The 16,835-nt window shown below is 34.2% G+C and overlaps 1 long non-coding RNA gene across 1 annotated transcript; it reads right to left on the bottom strand.

The window, feature by feature from the left end:
* Nucleotides 1-11,080: 11,080 nt before the first annotated feature.
* Nucleotides 11,081-15,835, bottom strand: LOC134701844 (uncharacterized). The gene is made up of 3 exons (XR_010104225.1): nucleotides 15,601-15,835; nucleotides 12,894-12,986; nucleotides 11,081-11,858 (listed from the first exon to the last, which is right to left on the bottom strand). It is a non-coding gene; the product is annotated as an uncharacterized LOC134701844 (long non-coding RNA).
* Between the last annotated feature and the right edge of the window lie 1,000 nt (nucleotides 15,836-16,835).

Below are 16,835 nucleotides of genomic sequence, written 5' to 3'. Positions count from 1 at the left end.
GGTGTTGACATGAATATCAATTATATGGTCATTTTTATAAATTTTCTGTTTACAAAACTTTGAATTATTCGAAAAACTAAGGATTTTCTTACCCCAGGAGTAGATTACCTCAGCCGTATTTGGCACAACTTTTTGGAATTTTGGGTCCTCAATGCTCTTCAACTTTGTATTTGTTTGGCTTTTTAACTATTTTGATCTGAGCGTCACTGATGAGTCTTATGTAGACGAAACGCGCGTCTGGCGTATAAAATTATAATCCTGGTACTTTTGATAACTATTTACACCACTGGGTCGATGCCACTGCTGGTGGACGTTTCGTCCCCGAGGGTATCACCAGCCCAGTAGTCAGCACTTCGGTGTTGACATGAATATCAATTATATGGTCATTTTTATAAATTTTCTGTTTACAAAACTTTGAATTATTCGAAAAACTAAGGATTTTCTTACCCCAGGAGTAGATTACCTCAGCCGTATTTGGCACAACTTTTTGGAATTTTGGGTCCTCAATGCTCTTCAACTTTGTATTTGTTTGGCTTTTTAACTATTTTGATCTGAGCGTCACTGATGAGTCTTATGTAGACGAAACGCGCGTCTGGCGTATAAAATTATAATCCTGGTACTTTTGATAACTATTTACACCACTGGGTCGATGCCACTGCTGGTGGACGTTTCGTCCCCGAGGGTATCACCAGCCCAGTAGTCAGCACTTCGGTGTTGACATGAATATCAATTATATGGTCATTTTTATAAATTTTCTGTTTACAAAACTTTGAATTATTCGAAAAACTAAGGATTTTCTTACCCCAGGAGTAGATTACCTCAGCCGTATTTGGCACAACTTTTTGGAATTTTGGGTCCTCAATGCTCTTCAACTTTGTATTTGTTTGGCTTTTTAACTATTTTGATCTGAGCGTCACTGATGAGTCTTATGTAGACGAAACGCGCGTCTGGCGTATAAAATTATAATCCTGGTACTTTTGATAACTATTTACACCACTGGGTCGATGCCACTGCTGGTGGACGTTTCGTCCCCGAGGGTATCACCAGCCCAGTAGTCAGCACTTCGGTGTTGACATGAATATCAATTATATGGTCATTTTTATAAATTTTCTGTTTACAAAACTTTGAATTATTCGAAAAACTAAGGATTTTCTTACCCCAGGAGTAGATTACCTCAGCCGTATTTGGCACAACTTTTTGGAATTTTGGGTCCTCAATGCTCTTCAACTTTGTATTTGTTTGGCTTTTTAACTATTTTGATCTGAGCGTCACTGATGAGTCTTATGTAGACGAAACGCGCGTCTGGCGTATAAAATTATAATCCTGGTACTTTTGATAACTATTTACACCACTGGGTCGATGCCACTGCTGGTGGACGTTTCGTCCCCGAGGGTATCACCAGCCCAGTAGTCAGCACTTCGGTGTTGACATGAATATCAATTATATGGTCATTTTTATAAATTTTCTGTTTACAAAACTTTGAATTATTCGAAAAACTAAGGATTTTCTTACCCCAGGAGTAGATTACCTCAGCCGTATTTGGCACAACTTTTTGGAATTTTGGGTCCTCAATGCTCTTCAACTTTGTATTTGTTTGGCTTTTTAACTATTTTGATCTGAGCGTCACTGATGAGTCTTATGTAGACGAAACGCGCGTCTGGCGTATAAAATTATAATCCTGGTACTTTTGATAACTATTTACACCACTGGGTCGATGCCACTGCTGGTGGACGTTTCGTCCCCGAGGGTATCACCAGCCCAGTAGTCAGCACTTCGGTGTTGACATGAATATCAATTATATGGTCATTTTTATAAATTTTCTGTTTACAAAACTTTGAATTATTCGAAAAACTAAGGATTTTCTTACCCCAGGAGTAGATTACCTCAGCCGTATTTGGCACAACTTTTTGGAATTTTGGGTCCTCAATGCTCTTCAACTTTGTATTTGTTTGGCTTTTTAACTATTTTGATCTGAGCGTCACTGATGAGTCTTATGTAGACGAAACGCGCGTCTGGCGTATAAAATTATAATCCTGGTACTTTTGATAACTATTTACACCACTGGGTCGATGCCACTGCTGGTGGACGTTTCGTCCCCGAGGGTATCACCAGCCCAGTAGTCAGCACTTCGGTGTTGACATGAATATCAATTATATGGTCATTTTTATAAATTTTCTGTTTACAAAACTTTGAATTATTCGAAAAACTAAGGATTTTCTTACCCCAGGAGTAGATTACCTCAGCCGTATTTGGCACAACTTTTTGGAATTTTGGGTCCTCAATGCTCTTCAACTTTGTATTTGTTTGGCTTTTTAACTATTTTGATCTGAGCGTCACTGATGAGTCTTATGTAGACGAAACGCGCGTCTGGCGTATAAAATTATAATCCTGGTACTTTTGATAACTATTTACACCACTGGGTCGATGCCACTGCTGGTGGACGTTTCGTCCCCGAGGGTATCACCAGCCCAGTAGTCAGCACTTCGGTGTTGACATGAATATCAATTATATGGTCATTTTTATAAATTTTCTGTTTACAAAACTTTGAATTATTCGAAAAACTAAGGATTTTCTTACCCCAGGAGTAGATTACCTCAGCCGTATTTGGCACAACTTTTTGGAATTTTGGGTCCTCAATGCTCTTCAACTTTGTATTTGTTTGGCTTTTTAACTATTTTGATCTGAGCGTCACTGATGAGTCTTATGTAGACGAAACGCGCGTCTGGCGTATAAAATTATAATCCTGGTACTTTTGATAACTATTTACACCACTGGGTCGATGCCACTGCTGGTGGACGTTTCGTCCCCGAGGGTATCACCAGCCCAGTAGTCAGCACTTCGGTGTTGACATGAATATCAATTATATGGTCATTTTTATAAATTTTCTGTTTACAAAACTTTGAATTATTCGAAAAACTAAGGATTTTCTTACCCCAGGAGTAGATTACCTCAGCCGTATTTGGCACAACTTTTTGGAATTTTGGGTCCTCAATGCTCTTCAACTTTGTATTTGTTTGGCTTTTTAACTATTTTGATCTGAGCGTCACTGATGAGTCTTATGTAGACGAAACGCGCGTCTGGCGTATAAAATTATAATTCTGGTACTTTTGATAACTAATTAGGCTGTCACATTTGCAGCACATCCATTGCACGTTTGATCTTTGTAGAAGTTCGTAATCTGTCGTGCACAGTTCGATGCATGAGCGGTGGTGCCATATGCTGCAACAATCGCAACATACTCCCTCTGTTGACCATGTAACGGGTCTTTCACACAAACCACATGGGAAGACGTTTGCTGTTTTTGGACCTGGATTTGATTCAATGTCACCTGATAGTAGTATGATGAGCAGTGCTGTTGTTAAATTTTGCCTTGCATGTATTGGTAATGATATTGGCCTTCTTCCGCTATGATGTAATTTCGGGTTTAGCAAGTTGACTAGATTTTGTTTTGTTGTTCCTGTATGTGCATTTATGATATGCAGAGCTAATGAGCTGGCTAGGAAAAGTAACAGTGTATACTTCATGTTGTAACTAATATAGCAAGGGAGATCCTTACTGATTGTTGTTGTTATGAGGTTTTATCAGTATGTACAATGTAGCAAGGGAAATCCTTACTGATTGTTTCTGTTGTGTTGGTCCAATGTAGCAAGGGAGATCCTTACTGATCGGTTAAGTTGCATGTAAAATGTAGCAAGGGAAATCCTTACTGATTTTGTCTTGAAGTGGCGGTCCAATGTAGCAAGGGATATCCTTACTGATTGGATTGTTTAAAGTTTATGTTTAATAGATATAGCAAGGGTAATCCTTACTGATCTTGTTTCCAACAGTTGGTTAATGCATGTTTTGTTATTTTCATTAGCCAGACTTTAGCTAGAAGTGGTCCTGGGTGTATCCCGTCAGCGTATAGCCAGAAGCTGAATGTTTTTCTTGTAGTTGATGTCCTAGTTCTTTTATTTTTGATTGTTTTTGAGTTATGGATGATATCGGTTGTGAATAACGGCGAGTATGTTAATTCATCCTTGTTGAGGGTTCTGATCTTCTCATTCAACTTGTATATTTGTGCCTCAAGTTTTTTGTCTTGATCCTTGAATATTTCTGGTGTTTTATGGTCTTTGTTTTTGTTGTATTCTAATATTGAGTAGACCGGTATTTCAAGGAAGGTGACTCTACAGTTAGGATATTGTTTGACAAGTTCCTTTATTTTACCAAGGTATTCAGTGGCTTTATCTATTGCGCTGTCTGTTTCTGATGTAAGAGCTATATACTTTTTGTTTTTTGATGTAAGGTCGCAGGTACCATACCAAATGTACAACCAGATTTGACCGTGTTTCTTCGTTTTGCGTTTGATATTGTTTTTTAACCAGTTGTAACCTTTCTCTGTAGTTTCACCTGATTTTGTCCACCATTTTATGTTTGATTCTAGTGGGTTGGTGATTTTCCTCTCTAGCCACTTTCCTTTACTGTCGGAAAGTATGGCGGGGGTATGCGTTCGTTCACCGGTTGGCGGTACGAGATGACGCTCTAATTGCTTCAAAAGTTTGTTTTTTGACATCAAAGTTTGTTGGTATTCGATGAGTCGGTGTTGGTAAATATATAGCAATGCGTTTATATGACTAGAGTTGGTGGTATGTGAGGGTATCGATGAATGTTGACTTCCACGTTGTTTGTATGGTGTGGTTTATAGTAATTTTCAAAGTGGTATATTGGGAAAGATACACAGCTTGATCCGTCGTATCTCCTACATATCTCTTTTTATGGCTTCCAAATTGATGATTTTCATATAATATATGTCGGATGGCTTTTAAATAATCGGATTTAACGCGATTTTAAATAAATATTTTCTCTCCAGAATTTTTCACTACTTCCTTTTCGCGCATGCGCAGACCTTCTAGGTAGAACTGTCCAAATCAGTTCTAACCGTAGAACTGTCAGCAGAATTGCCTAAATCAGTCAGGACTGTAGAACAGTTCTAAATGACGTCACTACAGTAAGGGCACTTTAGAATTTAGAAGAAATAAATCACTTCCAATTACTTTGCTATTTAATAGCAGATTTTCTACATTTTTTACTAATCAAACGTTACATGTACACATATATCGAAGTGAATTGAAGGTTATCCAACTCATCGGAGAAACATTTTTATAAGATTGCATAGAAAACATCATTGTTTACGTTTCTTCGTTCCCCGTCTTTAACAGTCTCTTCATAAAACTCTGCATTTCATTCATGGAAGTTTAATCTTAATTTACCTTGTTTACCTTGGATTTACATTCATGATTCAAAGATTCTGTTTTGACAAATGTTCAAACGAAAATTGTACAGTGGATGAATTATGGGATATTTTAACGAAAAAAGTGTTGTTAAACGTAAAAAAACTATGTAGGCTACATAAATTTGCATTATCTTGTAAATAATCTGGGAGTGTGGAAGTTGGAACGTAAGAAAAATATACTCAATGTGAACATGAATGAAACATTTGCCACTGGACTTTAGGTTACAACCAAAACCAATCATTTTCCTCCTTTAAATTATTCCAAGAAGAGAACTTCTCATACATGTACTTTTCATTTTAAAATAAAGTATATGAATCAGTCATGTAGTATTGGATGATGCCGTTAAATAGTTTTGTTTAAAAAAAAAACATCATGAACTACACTGACTTAAAAAGTCACTTTCGTGACGATTCATTATTTAATAATTTAATTTTGGATGTAACGGGTCACTGATTGGCTGACGTTATTTTGTTATCAGCCCATAGATAAAAGTTAGTCATGTGACCGTATCGTCACCATGTTTTTTCATTGTTTGCCAAGGTTTTAATTGGAAGTTGAAATTAAATTATAAGAAATGACTAATATTTTTTTCTGTCTATTTGAAATAACATAAAAAATGTGGTGCATGCACACTGTTAAAAAAAAACCTGCTACCCGCGTTATTCAGTGTGCACCAATTTTTTTTATGTTATTTCTTCATAGACAGAAAAAATATTACAGTCATTTCTTAATAAATAATAATATTATCGATACAGAGAGGAAATAAGGGCTCGCTAAATCGATTTTGAAATTTGGTATTGTCTTTATCATGCAGTATCTATCCTGACATAGAAATATTAATGGTTTACAATGAGGCCATACATGTATTTATTTACATGATGAAGTATATATGTTCAGTTTTGTTTGATGTGGTCAAATAATGTTGTTATTAAATCAACTCAGTCTGATATATCGAAACTACTGAAATTTGTTAGCAATTCAATATTTTGAATATAAAGAGGACATGCTGTCATTTGAATTATACTATCCATCGTGATCGGTTGTTGTCTGCTCTTTGGTCGGGTTGTTGTCGCTTTGACACCTTTCGCCATTTCCTTTCTCAATTTTATAAGTGATTTACTATGCAGCTATATAATTATCTAATAAAGTGTAAATATGGTCAGTTTTGGTTGCTGCAGACACACAATTTTGTTATACCAGTCTGTCTTCGGTATGAAAACTACTGAAATTTGTTTATGATGCAATATTTTGATTAAAAAGAGGACATGCTGACACTGTTAATTGATGCAAAAGAAATTAGGTGTTCCAATATTTCTATCATTTGTATTATACAATCAATTCTTACATAACAATATAACAGGTTTACTATACAACTAAAAGAGTTAACGGTACATAAAAAAGAGCAAATATGGTCAGTTTTGGCTGATGTAGTCATATATGGTCAGGTTTGGTTGATGCTGTCAAATATGGTCAGGTTTGATTGATGCAGACAAATAATTTCAGATATGAAATCTAACGATGTGTGTTTCTGATGCGATATTTTGAATAAAAGTAGGAAATGCACTCTCAATCAATGAATTATTTTTTTTGTGGTCTTTAATATCCAATATTGCAGTTGTTTATATACTTACAGTCCCTGTTGACCTAAAATTATAACTGAAGTACTGTGCAGCTATACAGACTTGCATAAAAAAAGCAGATATGGTCAGTTTTAGTTGATGCGGTCAGTAGATTTTATTACACAACTCAGTCTAAAGTATGAAAACTACTGATATTTGTTTACGATTAAATACTTTGAATAAAAAGAGGACATGCTGGCACTATAAATTCATGCGAACAAAGTTTTGAGGTCATCATTGGTCATTGTTTTCCAATATTGCTGTAACTTGTATATTCTAGTCCCTCTTGACCTAAAATTATATCTGAATTACTGTGCAGCTATATAGATTTGCAGAAAAAAAGAGCAAATAAGGTCAGTTTAGATTGATGTGGTCAAAACATTTTATTACATGACTCAGTCTGAAGTATGAAAACTACTGATAATTGTTTACGATTCAACATGTTCAATACTTTGAATAAAAAGAGGACATGCTGGCACTTTAAATTCATGCGAACAAAATTTTTAGGTCATTGTTTTCCAATATTGCTGTAACTTGTATATTACAGTCCCTCTTGACCTAAAATTATAACTGAATTACTGTGCAGCTATATAGCTTTGCAGAAAGAAAGAGCAAATAAGGTCAGTTTATATATAAAAAAGAAGATGTGGTATGATTGCCAATGAGACAACTATCCACAAAAGACCAAAATGACACAAACATTAACAACTATAGGTCACTGTACGGCCTTAAACAATGAGCAGAGCCCATATCGCATAGTCAGCTTAGATTGATGCGGTCAAAAGATTTTATAACCCGACTCAGTCTGAAGTATGAAAACTACTGATATTTGTTAACGATTCAATACTTAGAATAAAAAGAGGACATGCTGGCACTTTAAATTCATGCGAACAAAATTTTGAGGTCATTGTTTTCCAATATTGCTGTAACTTGTACATGTATATTACAGTCCCTCTTGACCTAAAATTATAACTGAATTATATACAATTACTGTGCAGCTATATAGATTTGCAGGAAGAAAAACAAATAAGGTCAGTTTAGATTGATGCGGTCAAAAGATTTTATTTCACAACTCAGTCTGAAGTATGAAAACTACTGATATTTGTTTAAGATTCAATACTTTGAATAAAAAGAGGACATGCTGGCACTTTAAATTTATGCGAACAAAAATTTGAAGTCATTTTTTTTCGGATATTGCTGTAACTTGTATATTACAGTCCCTCTTGACCTAAAATTATAACTGAATTACTGTGCAGCTATATAGATTTGCAGATAGAAAGAGCAAATAAGGTCAGTTCAGATTGATGCGGTCAAAAGATTTTTGTATAACAGGTCCATCCGAGGTAAGAAAACTACTCGTAAACAGATATCACATTTGTTTAAGATTCAATATTTTAAATAAAAAGAGGACATGCTAGTATTATAAATTGATTGCAAATAAAATTTTGAAATCATTAATGTTTGCCAATATAATTGGTATCCTTGCCTTAAAATAAACTGGATTCCTGTAATGTGCAGCTAAAAGTATATAGATTTATATGAAGAAATCAAATATGGTCAGTTTAAGTTTATAGTGGATCGATGGCAGATCCAGAGGGGGGGACCCCTTTTTTGGACGATCAATGCATTTGAATGGGGACATATAGTTGGACCCCCCTTTTTTTCCTGGGTTGGGACCCCCCCAACCCCCACCCCCTTTTAAAACTGCTGGATCCGCCGGAACAACGTATTACATTATAGATGGTAAGATAATTTTGTTATTTAAAACGAGGCATCCTGACTCCCGGAATGACAAATGTAAAACAATTGACTGAATAATAATGCCCCCTCCCCCATATTAACGGCCTAATTTATGTTCAAAAAATGAAAGAAAAACAAATAATTTATGTAATACATCAACAAAAGAAAATCACTGAATAACAGGCTCCTGACTTGGAACAGTCACATACATGCAGAATATGGCGGGGTTAAACATGTTCTCTTGCCGACGAAAAATTTGAAATAAAACCGGCAAAATAGCAAAACTCTTTATAATATTAATCGCTATTTTGTCGAAGCCTTTATATTTAGTCAAAGATTTCTTAAAAATTATAAATCAATTCTAGCCGTAGAATTTATAAATCAATTTTAGCAGTAGGATTAATTTTATAAATCAATTCTAGCCGTAGAATTTATAAATCAATTCTAGCCGTAGAATTTATAAATCAATTCTAGCCGTAGAATTTATAAATCAATTCTAGCCGTAGAATTTGTAATCAATTCTAACGGCAGAACTGTTCTAGAAGTAGAACTGACCAAATATTTGGTCAGTTCTAGGTAGAACTGTCAGGATCAGTTCTTGGGTAGAACTGTCAGGATCAGTTCTAGGTAGAACTGTCCAAATCAGTTCTAGCTAGAACTGACCAAGTCAGTTCTAGCTAGAACAGTTCTAACCTAGAACTGACTAAAAGGTGTCAGGCTGACAGTTCTACGTACTGTTCTAGAACAGTTCTCCTGACAGATTCTGACAGATTTAATGAGAGGTTAGAACTGATCTCCACTGTATTCTCCTGTACCACAGGGAAGTTTTTTTTTTTTTATAAACGGCTTTCTTTTTACAGGAGCGACCGGTTCATTACTGTTACCAGTTTTGAATTTTATTATCCCAGTACCGCGTAAGCGTTATTCAAGTTATGACCTAGCGTCAGTTTGGTTGTTCTCCTCGTTCACTCTAATTTTCCTTAGAGGAACTTTTGTTACTTCTGTTACCAGAAGAACACATACTTTCCAATATTAAAAATGCCGGCGGTTTGTATCGTCTTGCCAGACCTCGTTTACTGTTTTTCCCTGCGGCCGATTTTATTCCACTTAAGATTTTCTTGAATTATTTAGTTTTAAGGAGTTGGCGAATGATCGCCTATGAAACAACTCAATTGTACAAACAACGTTGGAATAAGCATCTAACGGTAACTGTACAACCTACAACAATGAGCAAAACATTTACCATTTGCTGCCGGTTTTATTCCACACAAATTATTTCTTTAATTTTTTAATCCTTAATTAATAGAGCAACATCATCATACTGACGGGATCTTTTAAAGTACAGAGTCACCAAAGAAACACAATCGCATATACAAAACACAAAAGCAAAAAAAATGAAAGATAATACAAACACATTGACGGGATGTTTAATAGGCGAGTGACTTTAACCATAAAATTAAATTTTTAATGCACCTACCTAACACACGGCTAAATTATATATCATTTTAAAGCTACACATCTGTACTATCTGTTTTGCCCGGTCGTAAAAAAATCGTACGGTGCATTTTTCGTCAAATCGAGATCAAAGGCCAAGGACGAATAAGTGCATATTTTTGAAGATTTCAGTCTGATTGCATTTTATGACTTTTATATACTTAATTCACATATGCAAACAATTTAAACTCTTAGCAGAGCGATTAACAGTCATTATTCAAATGCATTTTTTAATATTTAAAGCGTGTTTTTGACAGAGCGCACAAGTTTCCTGAAATTCGAGTAAAAGTTGACAAAATGTGTGAAAACGCAAATTTTTCTTTCTGGTGCAACTGCTAATCACTTTAAACTAAGTAATAAACAGTCTCCGGGACAAGTTTGCAATCCCGCTGAGTGCAAAAGTTGTCACCTTAATTTTTGGAGTTAAGTCAAAACAAAGTTGATAACTTGGTTGGTATTGGTTCCCTGATATTTGTCCTAAAAAAATTTGGCTCTAGCACCACTGTTGAAAAAGTTATGCCCCTTTTTTCAACAATTTCCTCAGAGGAAAAGTACTTTTCCTCAAGGGAAATCAAATTTCCCTGAAGGAAAAAGATTTTTCCTCAAGGGAAATTGTTTTTTCCTCAAGGGAAAAAGATTTCCCTTAGGGAATTTGCTGCATAATTATTTCCTTTGAGGAAATTCTATTTCCTTAGAGGAAATTCTTTTTCCTTAGAGGAAATTCTTTTTCCTTTGAGGAAATTTGCAGCTTCAAATTTTCCTTTGAGGAAATTTGCAGCTTTAAATTTTCCTTTGAGGAAATACTTTTTCCTGTGAGGAAATTTGTAGCTTCAAATTTTCCTTGGAGGAAATACTTTTTCCTGTGAGGAAATTTTTGACAAACACTTTTCCTTGGAGGAAAATTCAAGACAACAAATTTCCTCTAGGGAAATTTCTGAACATCAAATTTCCCTTAAGGAAATGTTTTTCCTCTATGGAAATCTCATAACAGTACAAACAGTATTAATATATTTTCTGCTAGACTGAATTATTGATACAAAAGATAATTAAAACTTTAATACTGTAATACAAATTTTCATGGTGAGTATTTAACATACAAAAACAAAAGGCTAAATGTTTAGCATGTTTAAGACCATACAATAATAAGCAAAACGCTATGAATAGCATACCATTTGTGATGTTATTAATATTGTGCTCATATTTGAATATTAAATAAAATAAACACTTTTCATGTCAAATTAACTTGTCTTCTGTTACAGCTGCTGTGTATTCAACCCCCTACATAACAGTTCAGTGCATAAATAATTCAATCCACAAGACATCTTCCTTCAATTTGTTGAATAAAATTTTTGCAACATGTTCTTCAAACATCTTCTTTGTATATTTGATATGATGGAGCCATGTACATGAATGGATAAAGCAGGTGTTTATTTCGACAACAAACATGACAAAGACACTATCATTTTTCTTAATTTCTCCATAATCCATCAGTGAATATGAATGTAGGTTGTTACATTTTACACAATTGTGTTCTTTGATAGTACTCCATTTTGTTTACAGCAATTTTGTAGGATTTTTTTCTATTTCTTTTTCCAGAAAAACACACAGTTGAGTTCATTTCACATTAGTAATCCAATTAGCACATTATGTAGAAAAGTATTAACAATTAAAATTCCTCTTCAGTATAGACCTGCAGGACCTGTTGATGATCATAAAAACCAAGATATCTGACCTATAAATACACAAAATAAAAAAAAATGTTATAAATTGAGAAAAAAACAGCAATATAAATAAGCTTATTTTATATCGTTTTAATCAACATTTTGAGAAACTTTCATTTGATATTCTTACTTGTCATGCTTATGAGTTCTCTTATTTCAGTGCTTTGTGTAAAAGATTTAATATTCTTTGTTTAGTGCCTTGCAGGGATATTTAAAGTTGAGCCACTTGCAATAGTTGTTATAGAATGTTCATATGTTGTGTTAATATTTGAACCACTGTCCTATATTATGGTCAGGTTGAGTGCTCACAGACATGAGGCCTAAATTAATATATTGTTTGTTTCCCTAATCCCTATTCTGACAAGCCAGGTGTGGGTAGGTAGGTAGGTAAATAATTTTATTTTTCCCAAAAGCCTGAATATTATCTGATGATCCGGTAAGCCCGAAAAATCAGAAATGAATATAATAATATTTGGCTTAGTTTTGACAATAAAATTTTATGAGTAGGACCATTTTTGCAGGGTCGGTCTAGATTGGAGAAACAAACAATATTTTATATTAGGCATGATTTTTTTTTATTAATTGTTATTGCCTTTGAACAGAACATGTTGAAATAAATTGGATTGTTTAAATCTTTATATGTTGGGATCTTTAATGAATGACCTATAAAGGAAGTGCTTTCTCATTATTGAAGGCAGGCCCATGATTGACCTTTAATTTCTTGCATCCGCTTTATTGAACTCTGGTGGATAAGTCACTCATTTACCATACCACATTTTCTTATTTTTATATGATTCATCAATCAAAGGCAATTTCTTTTATTACTGTAATTCAGAAATTATCCAAACTTTTTAGTAATGAGAATAATGTGACTGGGTGAGTACCGCAAAAATAAGAAATCATATTTTGATAACAGAAACATATATATATATATATCATGTTATGATATACATGATATATATCTTTATGCAGTTTTTTTTTGTAATCACAATAAGTTGTCCATTCCCTGAAAAATCTGAATTTACAGTATATAGAAGTGGTCTTACCATTTAGGCCTTGTTGTATTCTGTTTATCTTGTTTTGCGCTCATTTCTATTGTAACTGTTTATATTTTTCATTATTTTTCTATATTTCTTGTCCTATAAAACATAAAAAGGGTAAAAACTATTATTAAACATCAGTTTGTGTTTTTCTTTATATGCAGTTATATTTAAAAAGAATGGAATATTTGTGCTTTTTCATTTCACAAACTTTTTGCCAGTCATGACTTTCGCAGACTCTCACCCTGGTCAATAGTTTAAAAACAAACATTCCCATACTTTTTCTTTGTGTTCGTACTAATTTTTCATTTGACAAAAAAGACATGATTCAACTATTCTTCTATAATATGTTTCGCTTGACTACGTTAAACTCTGAAATATTGTTAGCAGTATAATCAGTATGTGTCTCACTCGTCAAAATTTCAAATTAATATATAAATAACCAATAAAAATGCTATGCATAGCTCAGCTTGATACAAACGTACAGGTTGAACCCAGAACAGTTTGGGCAAGTATGGACACAACATTCAAGCTCGATACAACTCTGAATTTTAAATTTTTATTGTGATTCAATAGTTGATGCAGCATAGGTTTCTGACACAGAATGAATGTGGTCAAAGTACTTAAAAAAATTTAAATTGACAATTAACCTCCAAAATGGTCCAATATTCAAAATCTCAATACATGGTTAGATGCAGCATATCAACATGATCAAAGAAACCCAATAATTCATTTTTTGAAGAAATCAAATAAAGTTAAATTTTGGACCCTTTAGAACTCAATGTGGACCAATTTGATAATGGGACAAAATATAAAAAATCTTAACGAATGGTTAGATTTAGCATATCAAAGAGCCCCATATAATCAATTTTTGTTGAAATCAAACAAAGTAAAATTTTGGACCACGATTTGGACCAACTTGAAATTTGGGCCCATAAATAAAAAAATCTAAGTAAATATTCAGATTCAGCATATTAATCAGAACACCAAGAATTTAAATATTGTTAAAATCAAAATAAGTTTAATTTTGGACCCTTTGGACCTTAAGGTAGACCAATTTAAACAGGACCAAAAAAACTAGGAATCTTAATACACAGTTAGATTTGGCATATCAAAGAACTCCAATAATTCAATTTTATATAAAATCAAACAAAGTTTAATATTGGCCCCTTTTGGCCCCTAATTCATGTTATTCCTAAACTCTGAACAAAAACTCTGGTCACAAACCTTGTGTTTGAATTTCACAGATTTCTATTAACTTGTACTAAAGTAATTAAGCGGAAACTAAATGTCCTGGGACAACGACGACTACATGATAAAATTGAAAATGGAAAAAGGGAATGTGTCAAAGAGACAACAACCTGACCATAGATTCAAGGGTTGGAATCCTTTTCTTTTACCGACCAATGCATTTGAATGGGAGATATAGTTGGAACCCCTCTTTACTCATGGTTGGGACCCCCCTTTGAAAATGGCTGGATCCGCCCCTGAGAAGCATTATAGAAAAATCTATAAGCTTTAACTCAAAATAAGAATCATTTTTTTTTTAAAGGGCAGGCACAGATCCAGAGGGGGGTTCAAGGGATTGGAACCCCCCTTTTTTTGGATTATCAATGCATTTGAATGGGGACATGTAATTGGACCCCCCCCCCTTTCCCCTTTTGTCCTGGGTTAGAATCCCACCCCACCCCTTTTTAAAATGACTGGATCCACCCCTTAAGGGTCTATAATTAAGTTTGACAACATCAGACATACTACTTTAACAAAAATAAATGCCACATTTCATCCAATTTAATTTCATCTCTTACTTGCTATTTCATCCATAATATTTAAAGAAATATAAATTTGGGAGTAGTATGATTTAAATTTGCAAGTTATTAAATATCCAAACTAGAGACCTAATCATGCTAATAGAGTAGATATACTTGACTAATTTAAATCAAACTTGGGGTGACTGGGAACAAAGATTTTAGGGAATAGATGCCAGTTTACCTACAATGACCTAGTTTCATAACAATAGCATACATTAATAAAGACTACATGGTCACTCTTATGTTTAAATTTTGGGTGTTCATTTTTTAATGTTTAAAGCTAACAATTTCAACTACATACAAGTATCAAGATTTGATCCTACATTATTTGAATATTGAAAAAAATAGCTTTTTAAATTTGGATCTAACGTTATATATAATTGTGTATGTCACATGGGTGTATTTTAATGTAAAGCATCTGAAAAATCATTAGCCGTCTCATATTAATTTCAGTTCTTCAAAAGGCAAATTTATATGAGCTTATGCTGAAAATAGAGATTTCTTATTAAGGAGAAATCCCTGCCCCCCTTTTTGTGTGAAAATTTTTGTTGATTACAGAAACATGACTGAGGCAACCATCCCCCATCTGAACCCCCCCCCCCTCCAAATAATTATGACGTCTTGAAAGGCTATTATATTTTGTTTCTACGTCGATGTTAGGCGTCAAAGAAAAAAAATATAATAGCCTTTCAAGACGTCATAATTATTTGGACTACACCCCCCCCCCCCCTAATCACTCCGGTCATTGGTGAAGAGTTGTCACACAAAATAATTGATACCAAATATTCATATGAATATGTTTATATGTTTTTAGCTAGTGTAAGTCAGTCAGGAGAGGAGGCAACCATTTGATTTGTAGGGTGAAAAATGTTTGGTAAACTTGTGCTATAAATAAAAATTACCAATCCATTAAAAAATCCGTGAGCCCAATCTCATCCAATGAAATAGATTATTGTCTGTTTTCGAAGTTATATGGAAGTAAGTTAGTAGTCCAGATAAATATGACGCATTGCAAGGCATTTTTTCTGAGGAGAAGTGTAGAATGGGGGAATGGAACCAATAAATTGATCAGATCCGAAATGCCCTTCCCAGTGAAGGAGCACCTATTATTTTGTAGGTAATTATTATTAGTGTCGGTGGTCTCACAAGTAAATCAGAGTGAATATCGCATGCACATTAAAATTAGCAGAGAAGAGACAATTATCAACTTGTGTTTTATTAATTTTCTCGCAGTTATTTACGGTAAATCAGCTATATAGACATAGGAAGATGTGGTGTATGTATATATAACACAAAACAGGTGTTCGGTTCTAGTACTATATAGTGGCTATAGTATATGACTTTTAAATAACAATTATCAATTATATCTGTATTCTGTGGCGGGTCGAAGGGGATGGAATCCGGGATTGGACGCCCCTAGCTTTTTGTGAGCAATCATTGCATAAATGATAATCTCGGGAATCCTCTCAAGTTCCTACAGAAAAAGGGAGAAGGTTTGGATCCATTAAAACGTTTAATCCCGCTGCAAATGTTTGCACCTGTCCTAAGTCAGGAATCTGATGTACAGTAGTTGTCGTTTGTTTATGTTATATATACGTGTTTCTCGTTTCTCGTTTTGTTTATATAGATTAGACCGTTGGTTTTCCCGTTTGAATGGTTTTACACTAGTAATTTTGGGGCCCTTTATAGCTTGTTGTTCGGTGTGAGCCAAGGCTCCGTGTTGAAGGCCGTACTTTAACCTATAATGGTTTAATTTTTAAATTGTTATTTGGATGGAGAGTTGTCTCATTGGCACTCACACCACATCTTCCTATATCTATATACAAGGTGATAGGACGATCCGTTGGAATAGGTTACCTGTGCATCAGGAAAAGTTTTAATATAAGAACCTTAAATATATGTGAACAGGTCGGTAAAAACTCTCTTTTGACACATAGGTAGTGCACTGTTGCATTGAACACCAATCAAAACGCTAACAATATGTGAAAAGATAACGTTTTAACCTACACAATTATATATGAATAAGGTATACACTTTTGAAATCTAAATCATATGAAAAGGGTGAGGTAACAGAAACCCAGCGGCAATGACACCCCTTATTTAATGGAGACATGTAGTTGGAACCCCCTTTATCATG

Source organism: Mytilus trossulus, unplaced genomic scaffold (genome assembly GCF_036588685.1).
Source record: "Mytilus trossulus isolate FHL-02 unplaced genomic scaffold, PNRI_Mtr1.1.1.hap1 h1tg000350l__unscaffolded, whole genome shotgun sequence".
Lineage (NCBI taxonomy): Eukaryota > Metazoa > Mollusca > Bivalvia > Mytilida > Mytilidae > Mytilus > Mytilus trossulus.
Note: the sequence above shows the minus strand (reverse complement) of the source record. Positions and strands in the feature narration are given on the sequence as shown.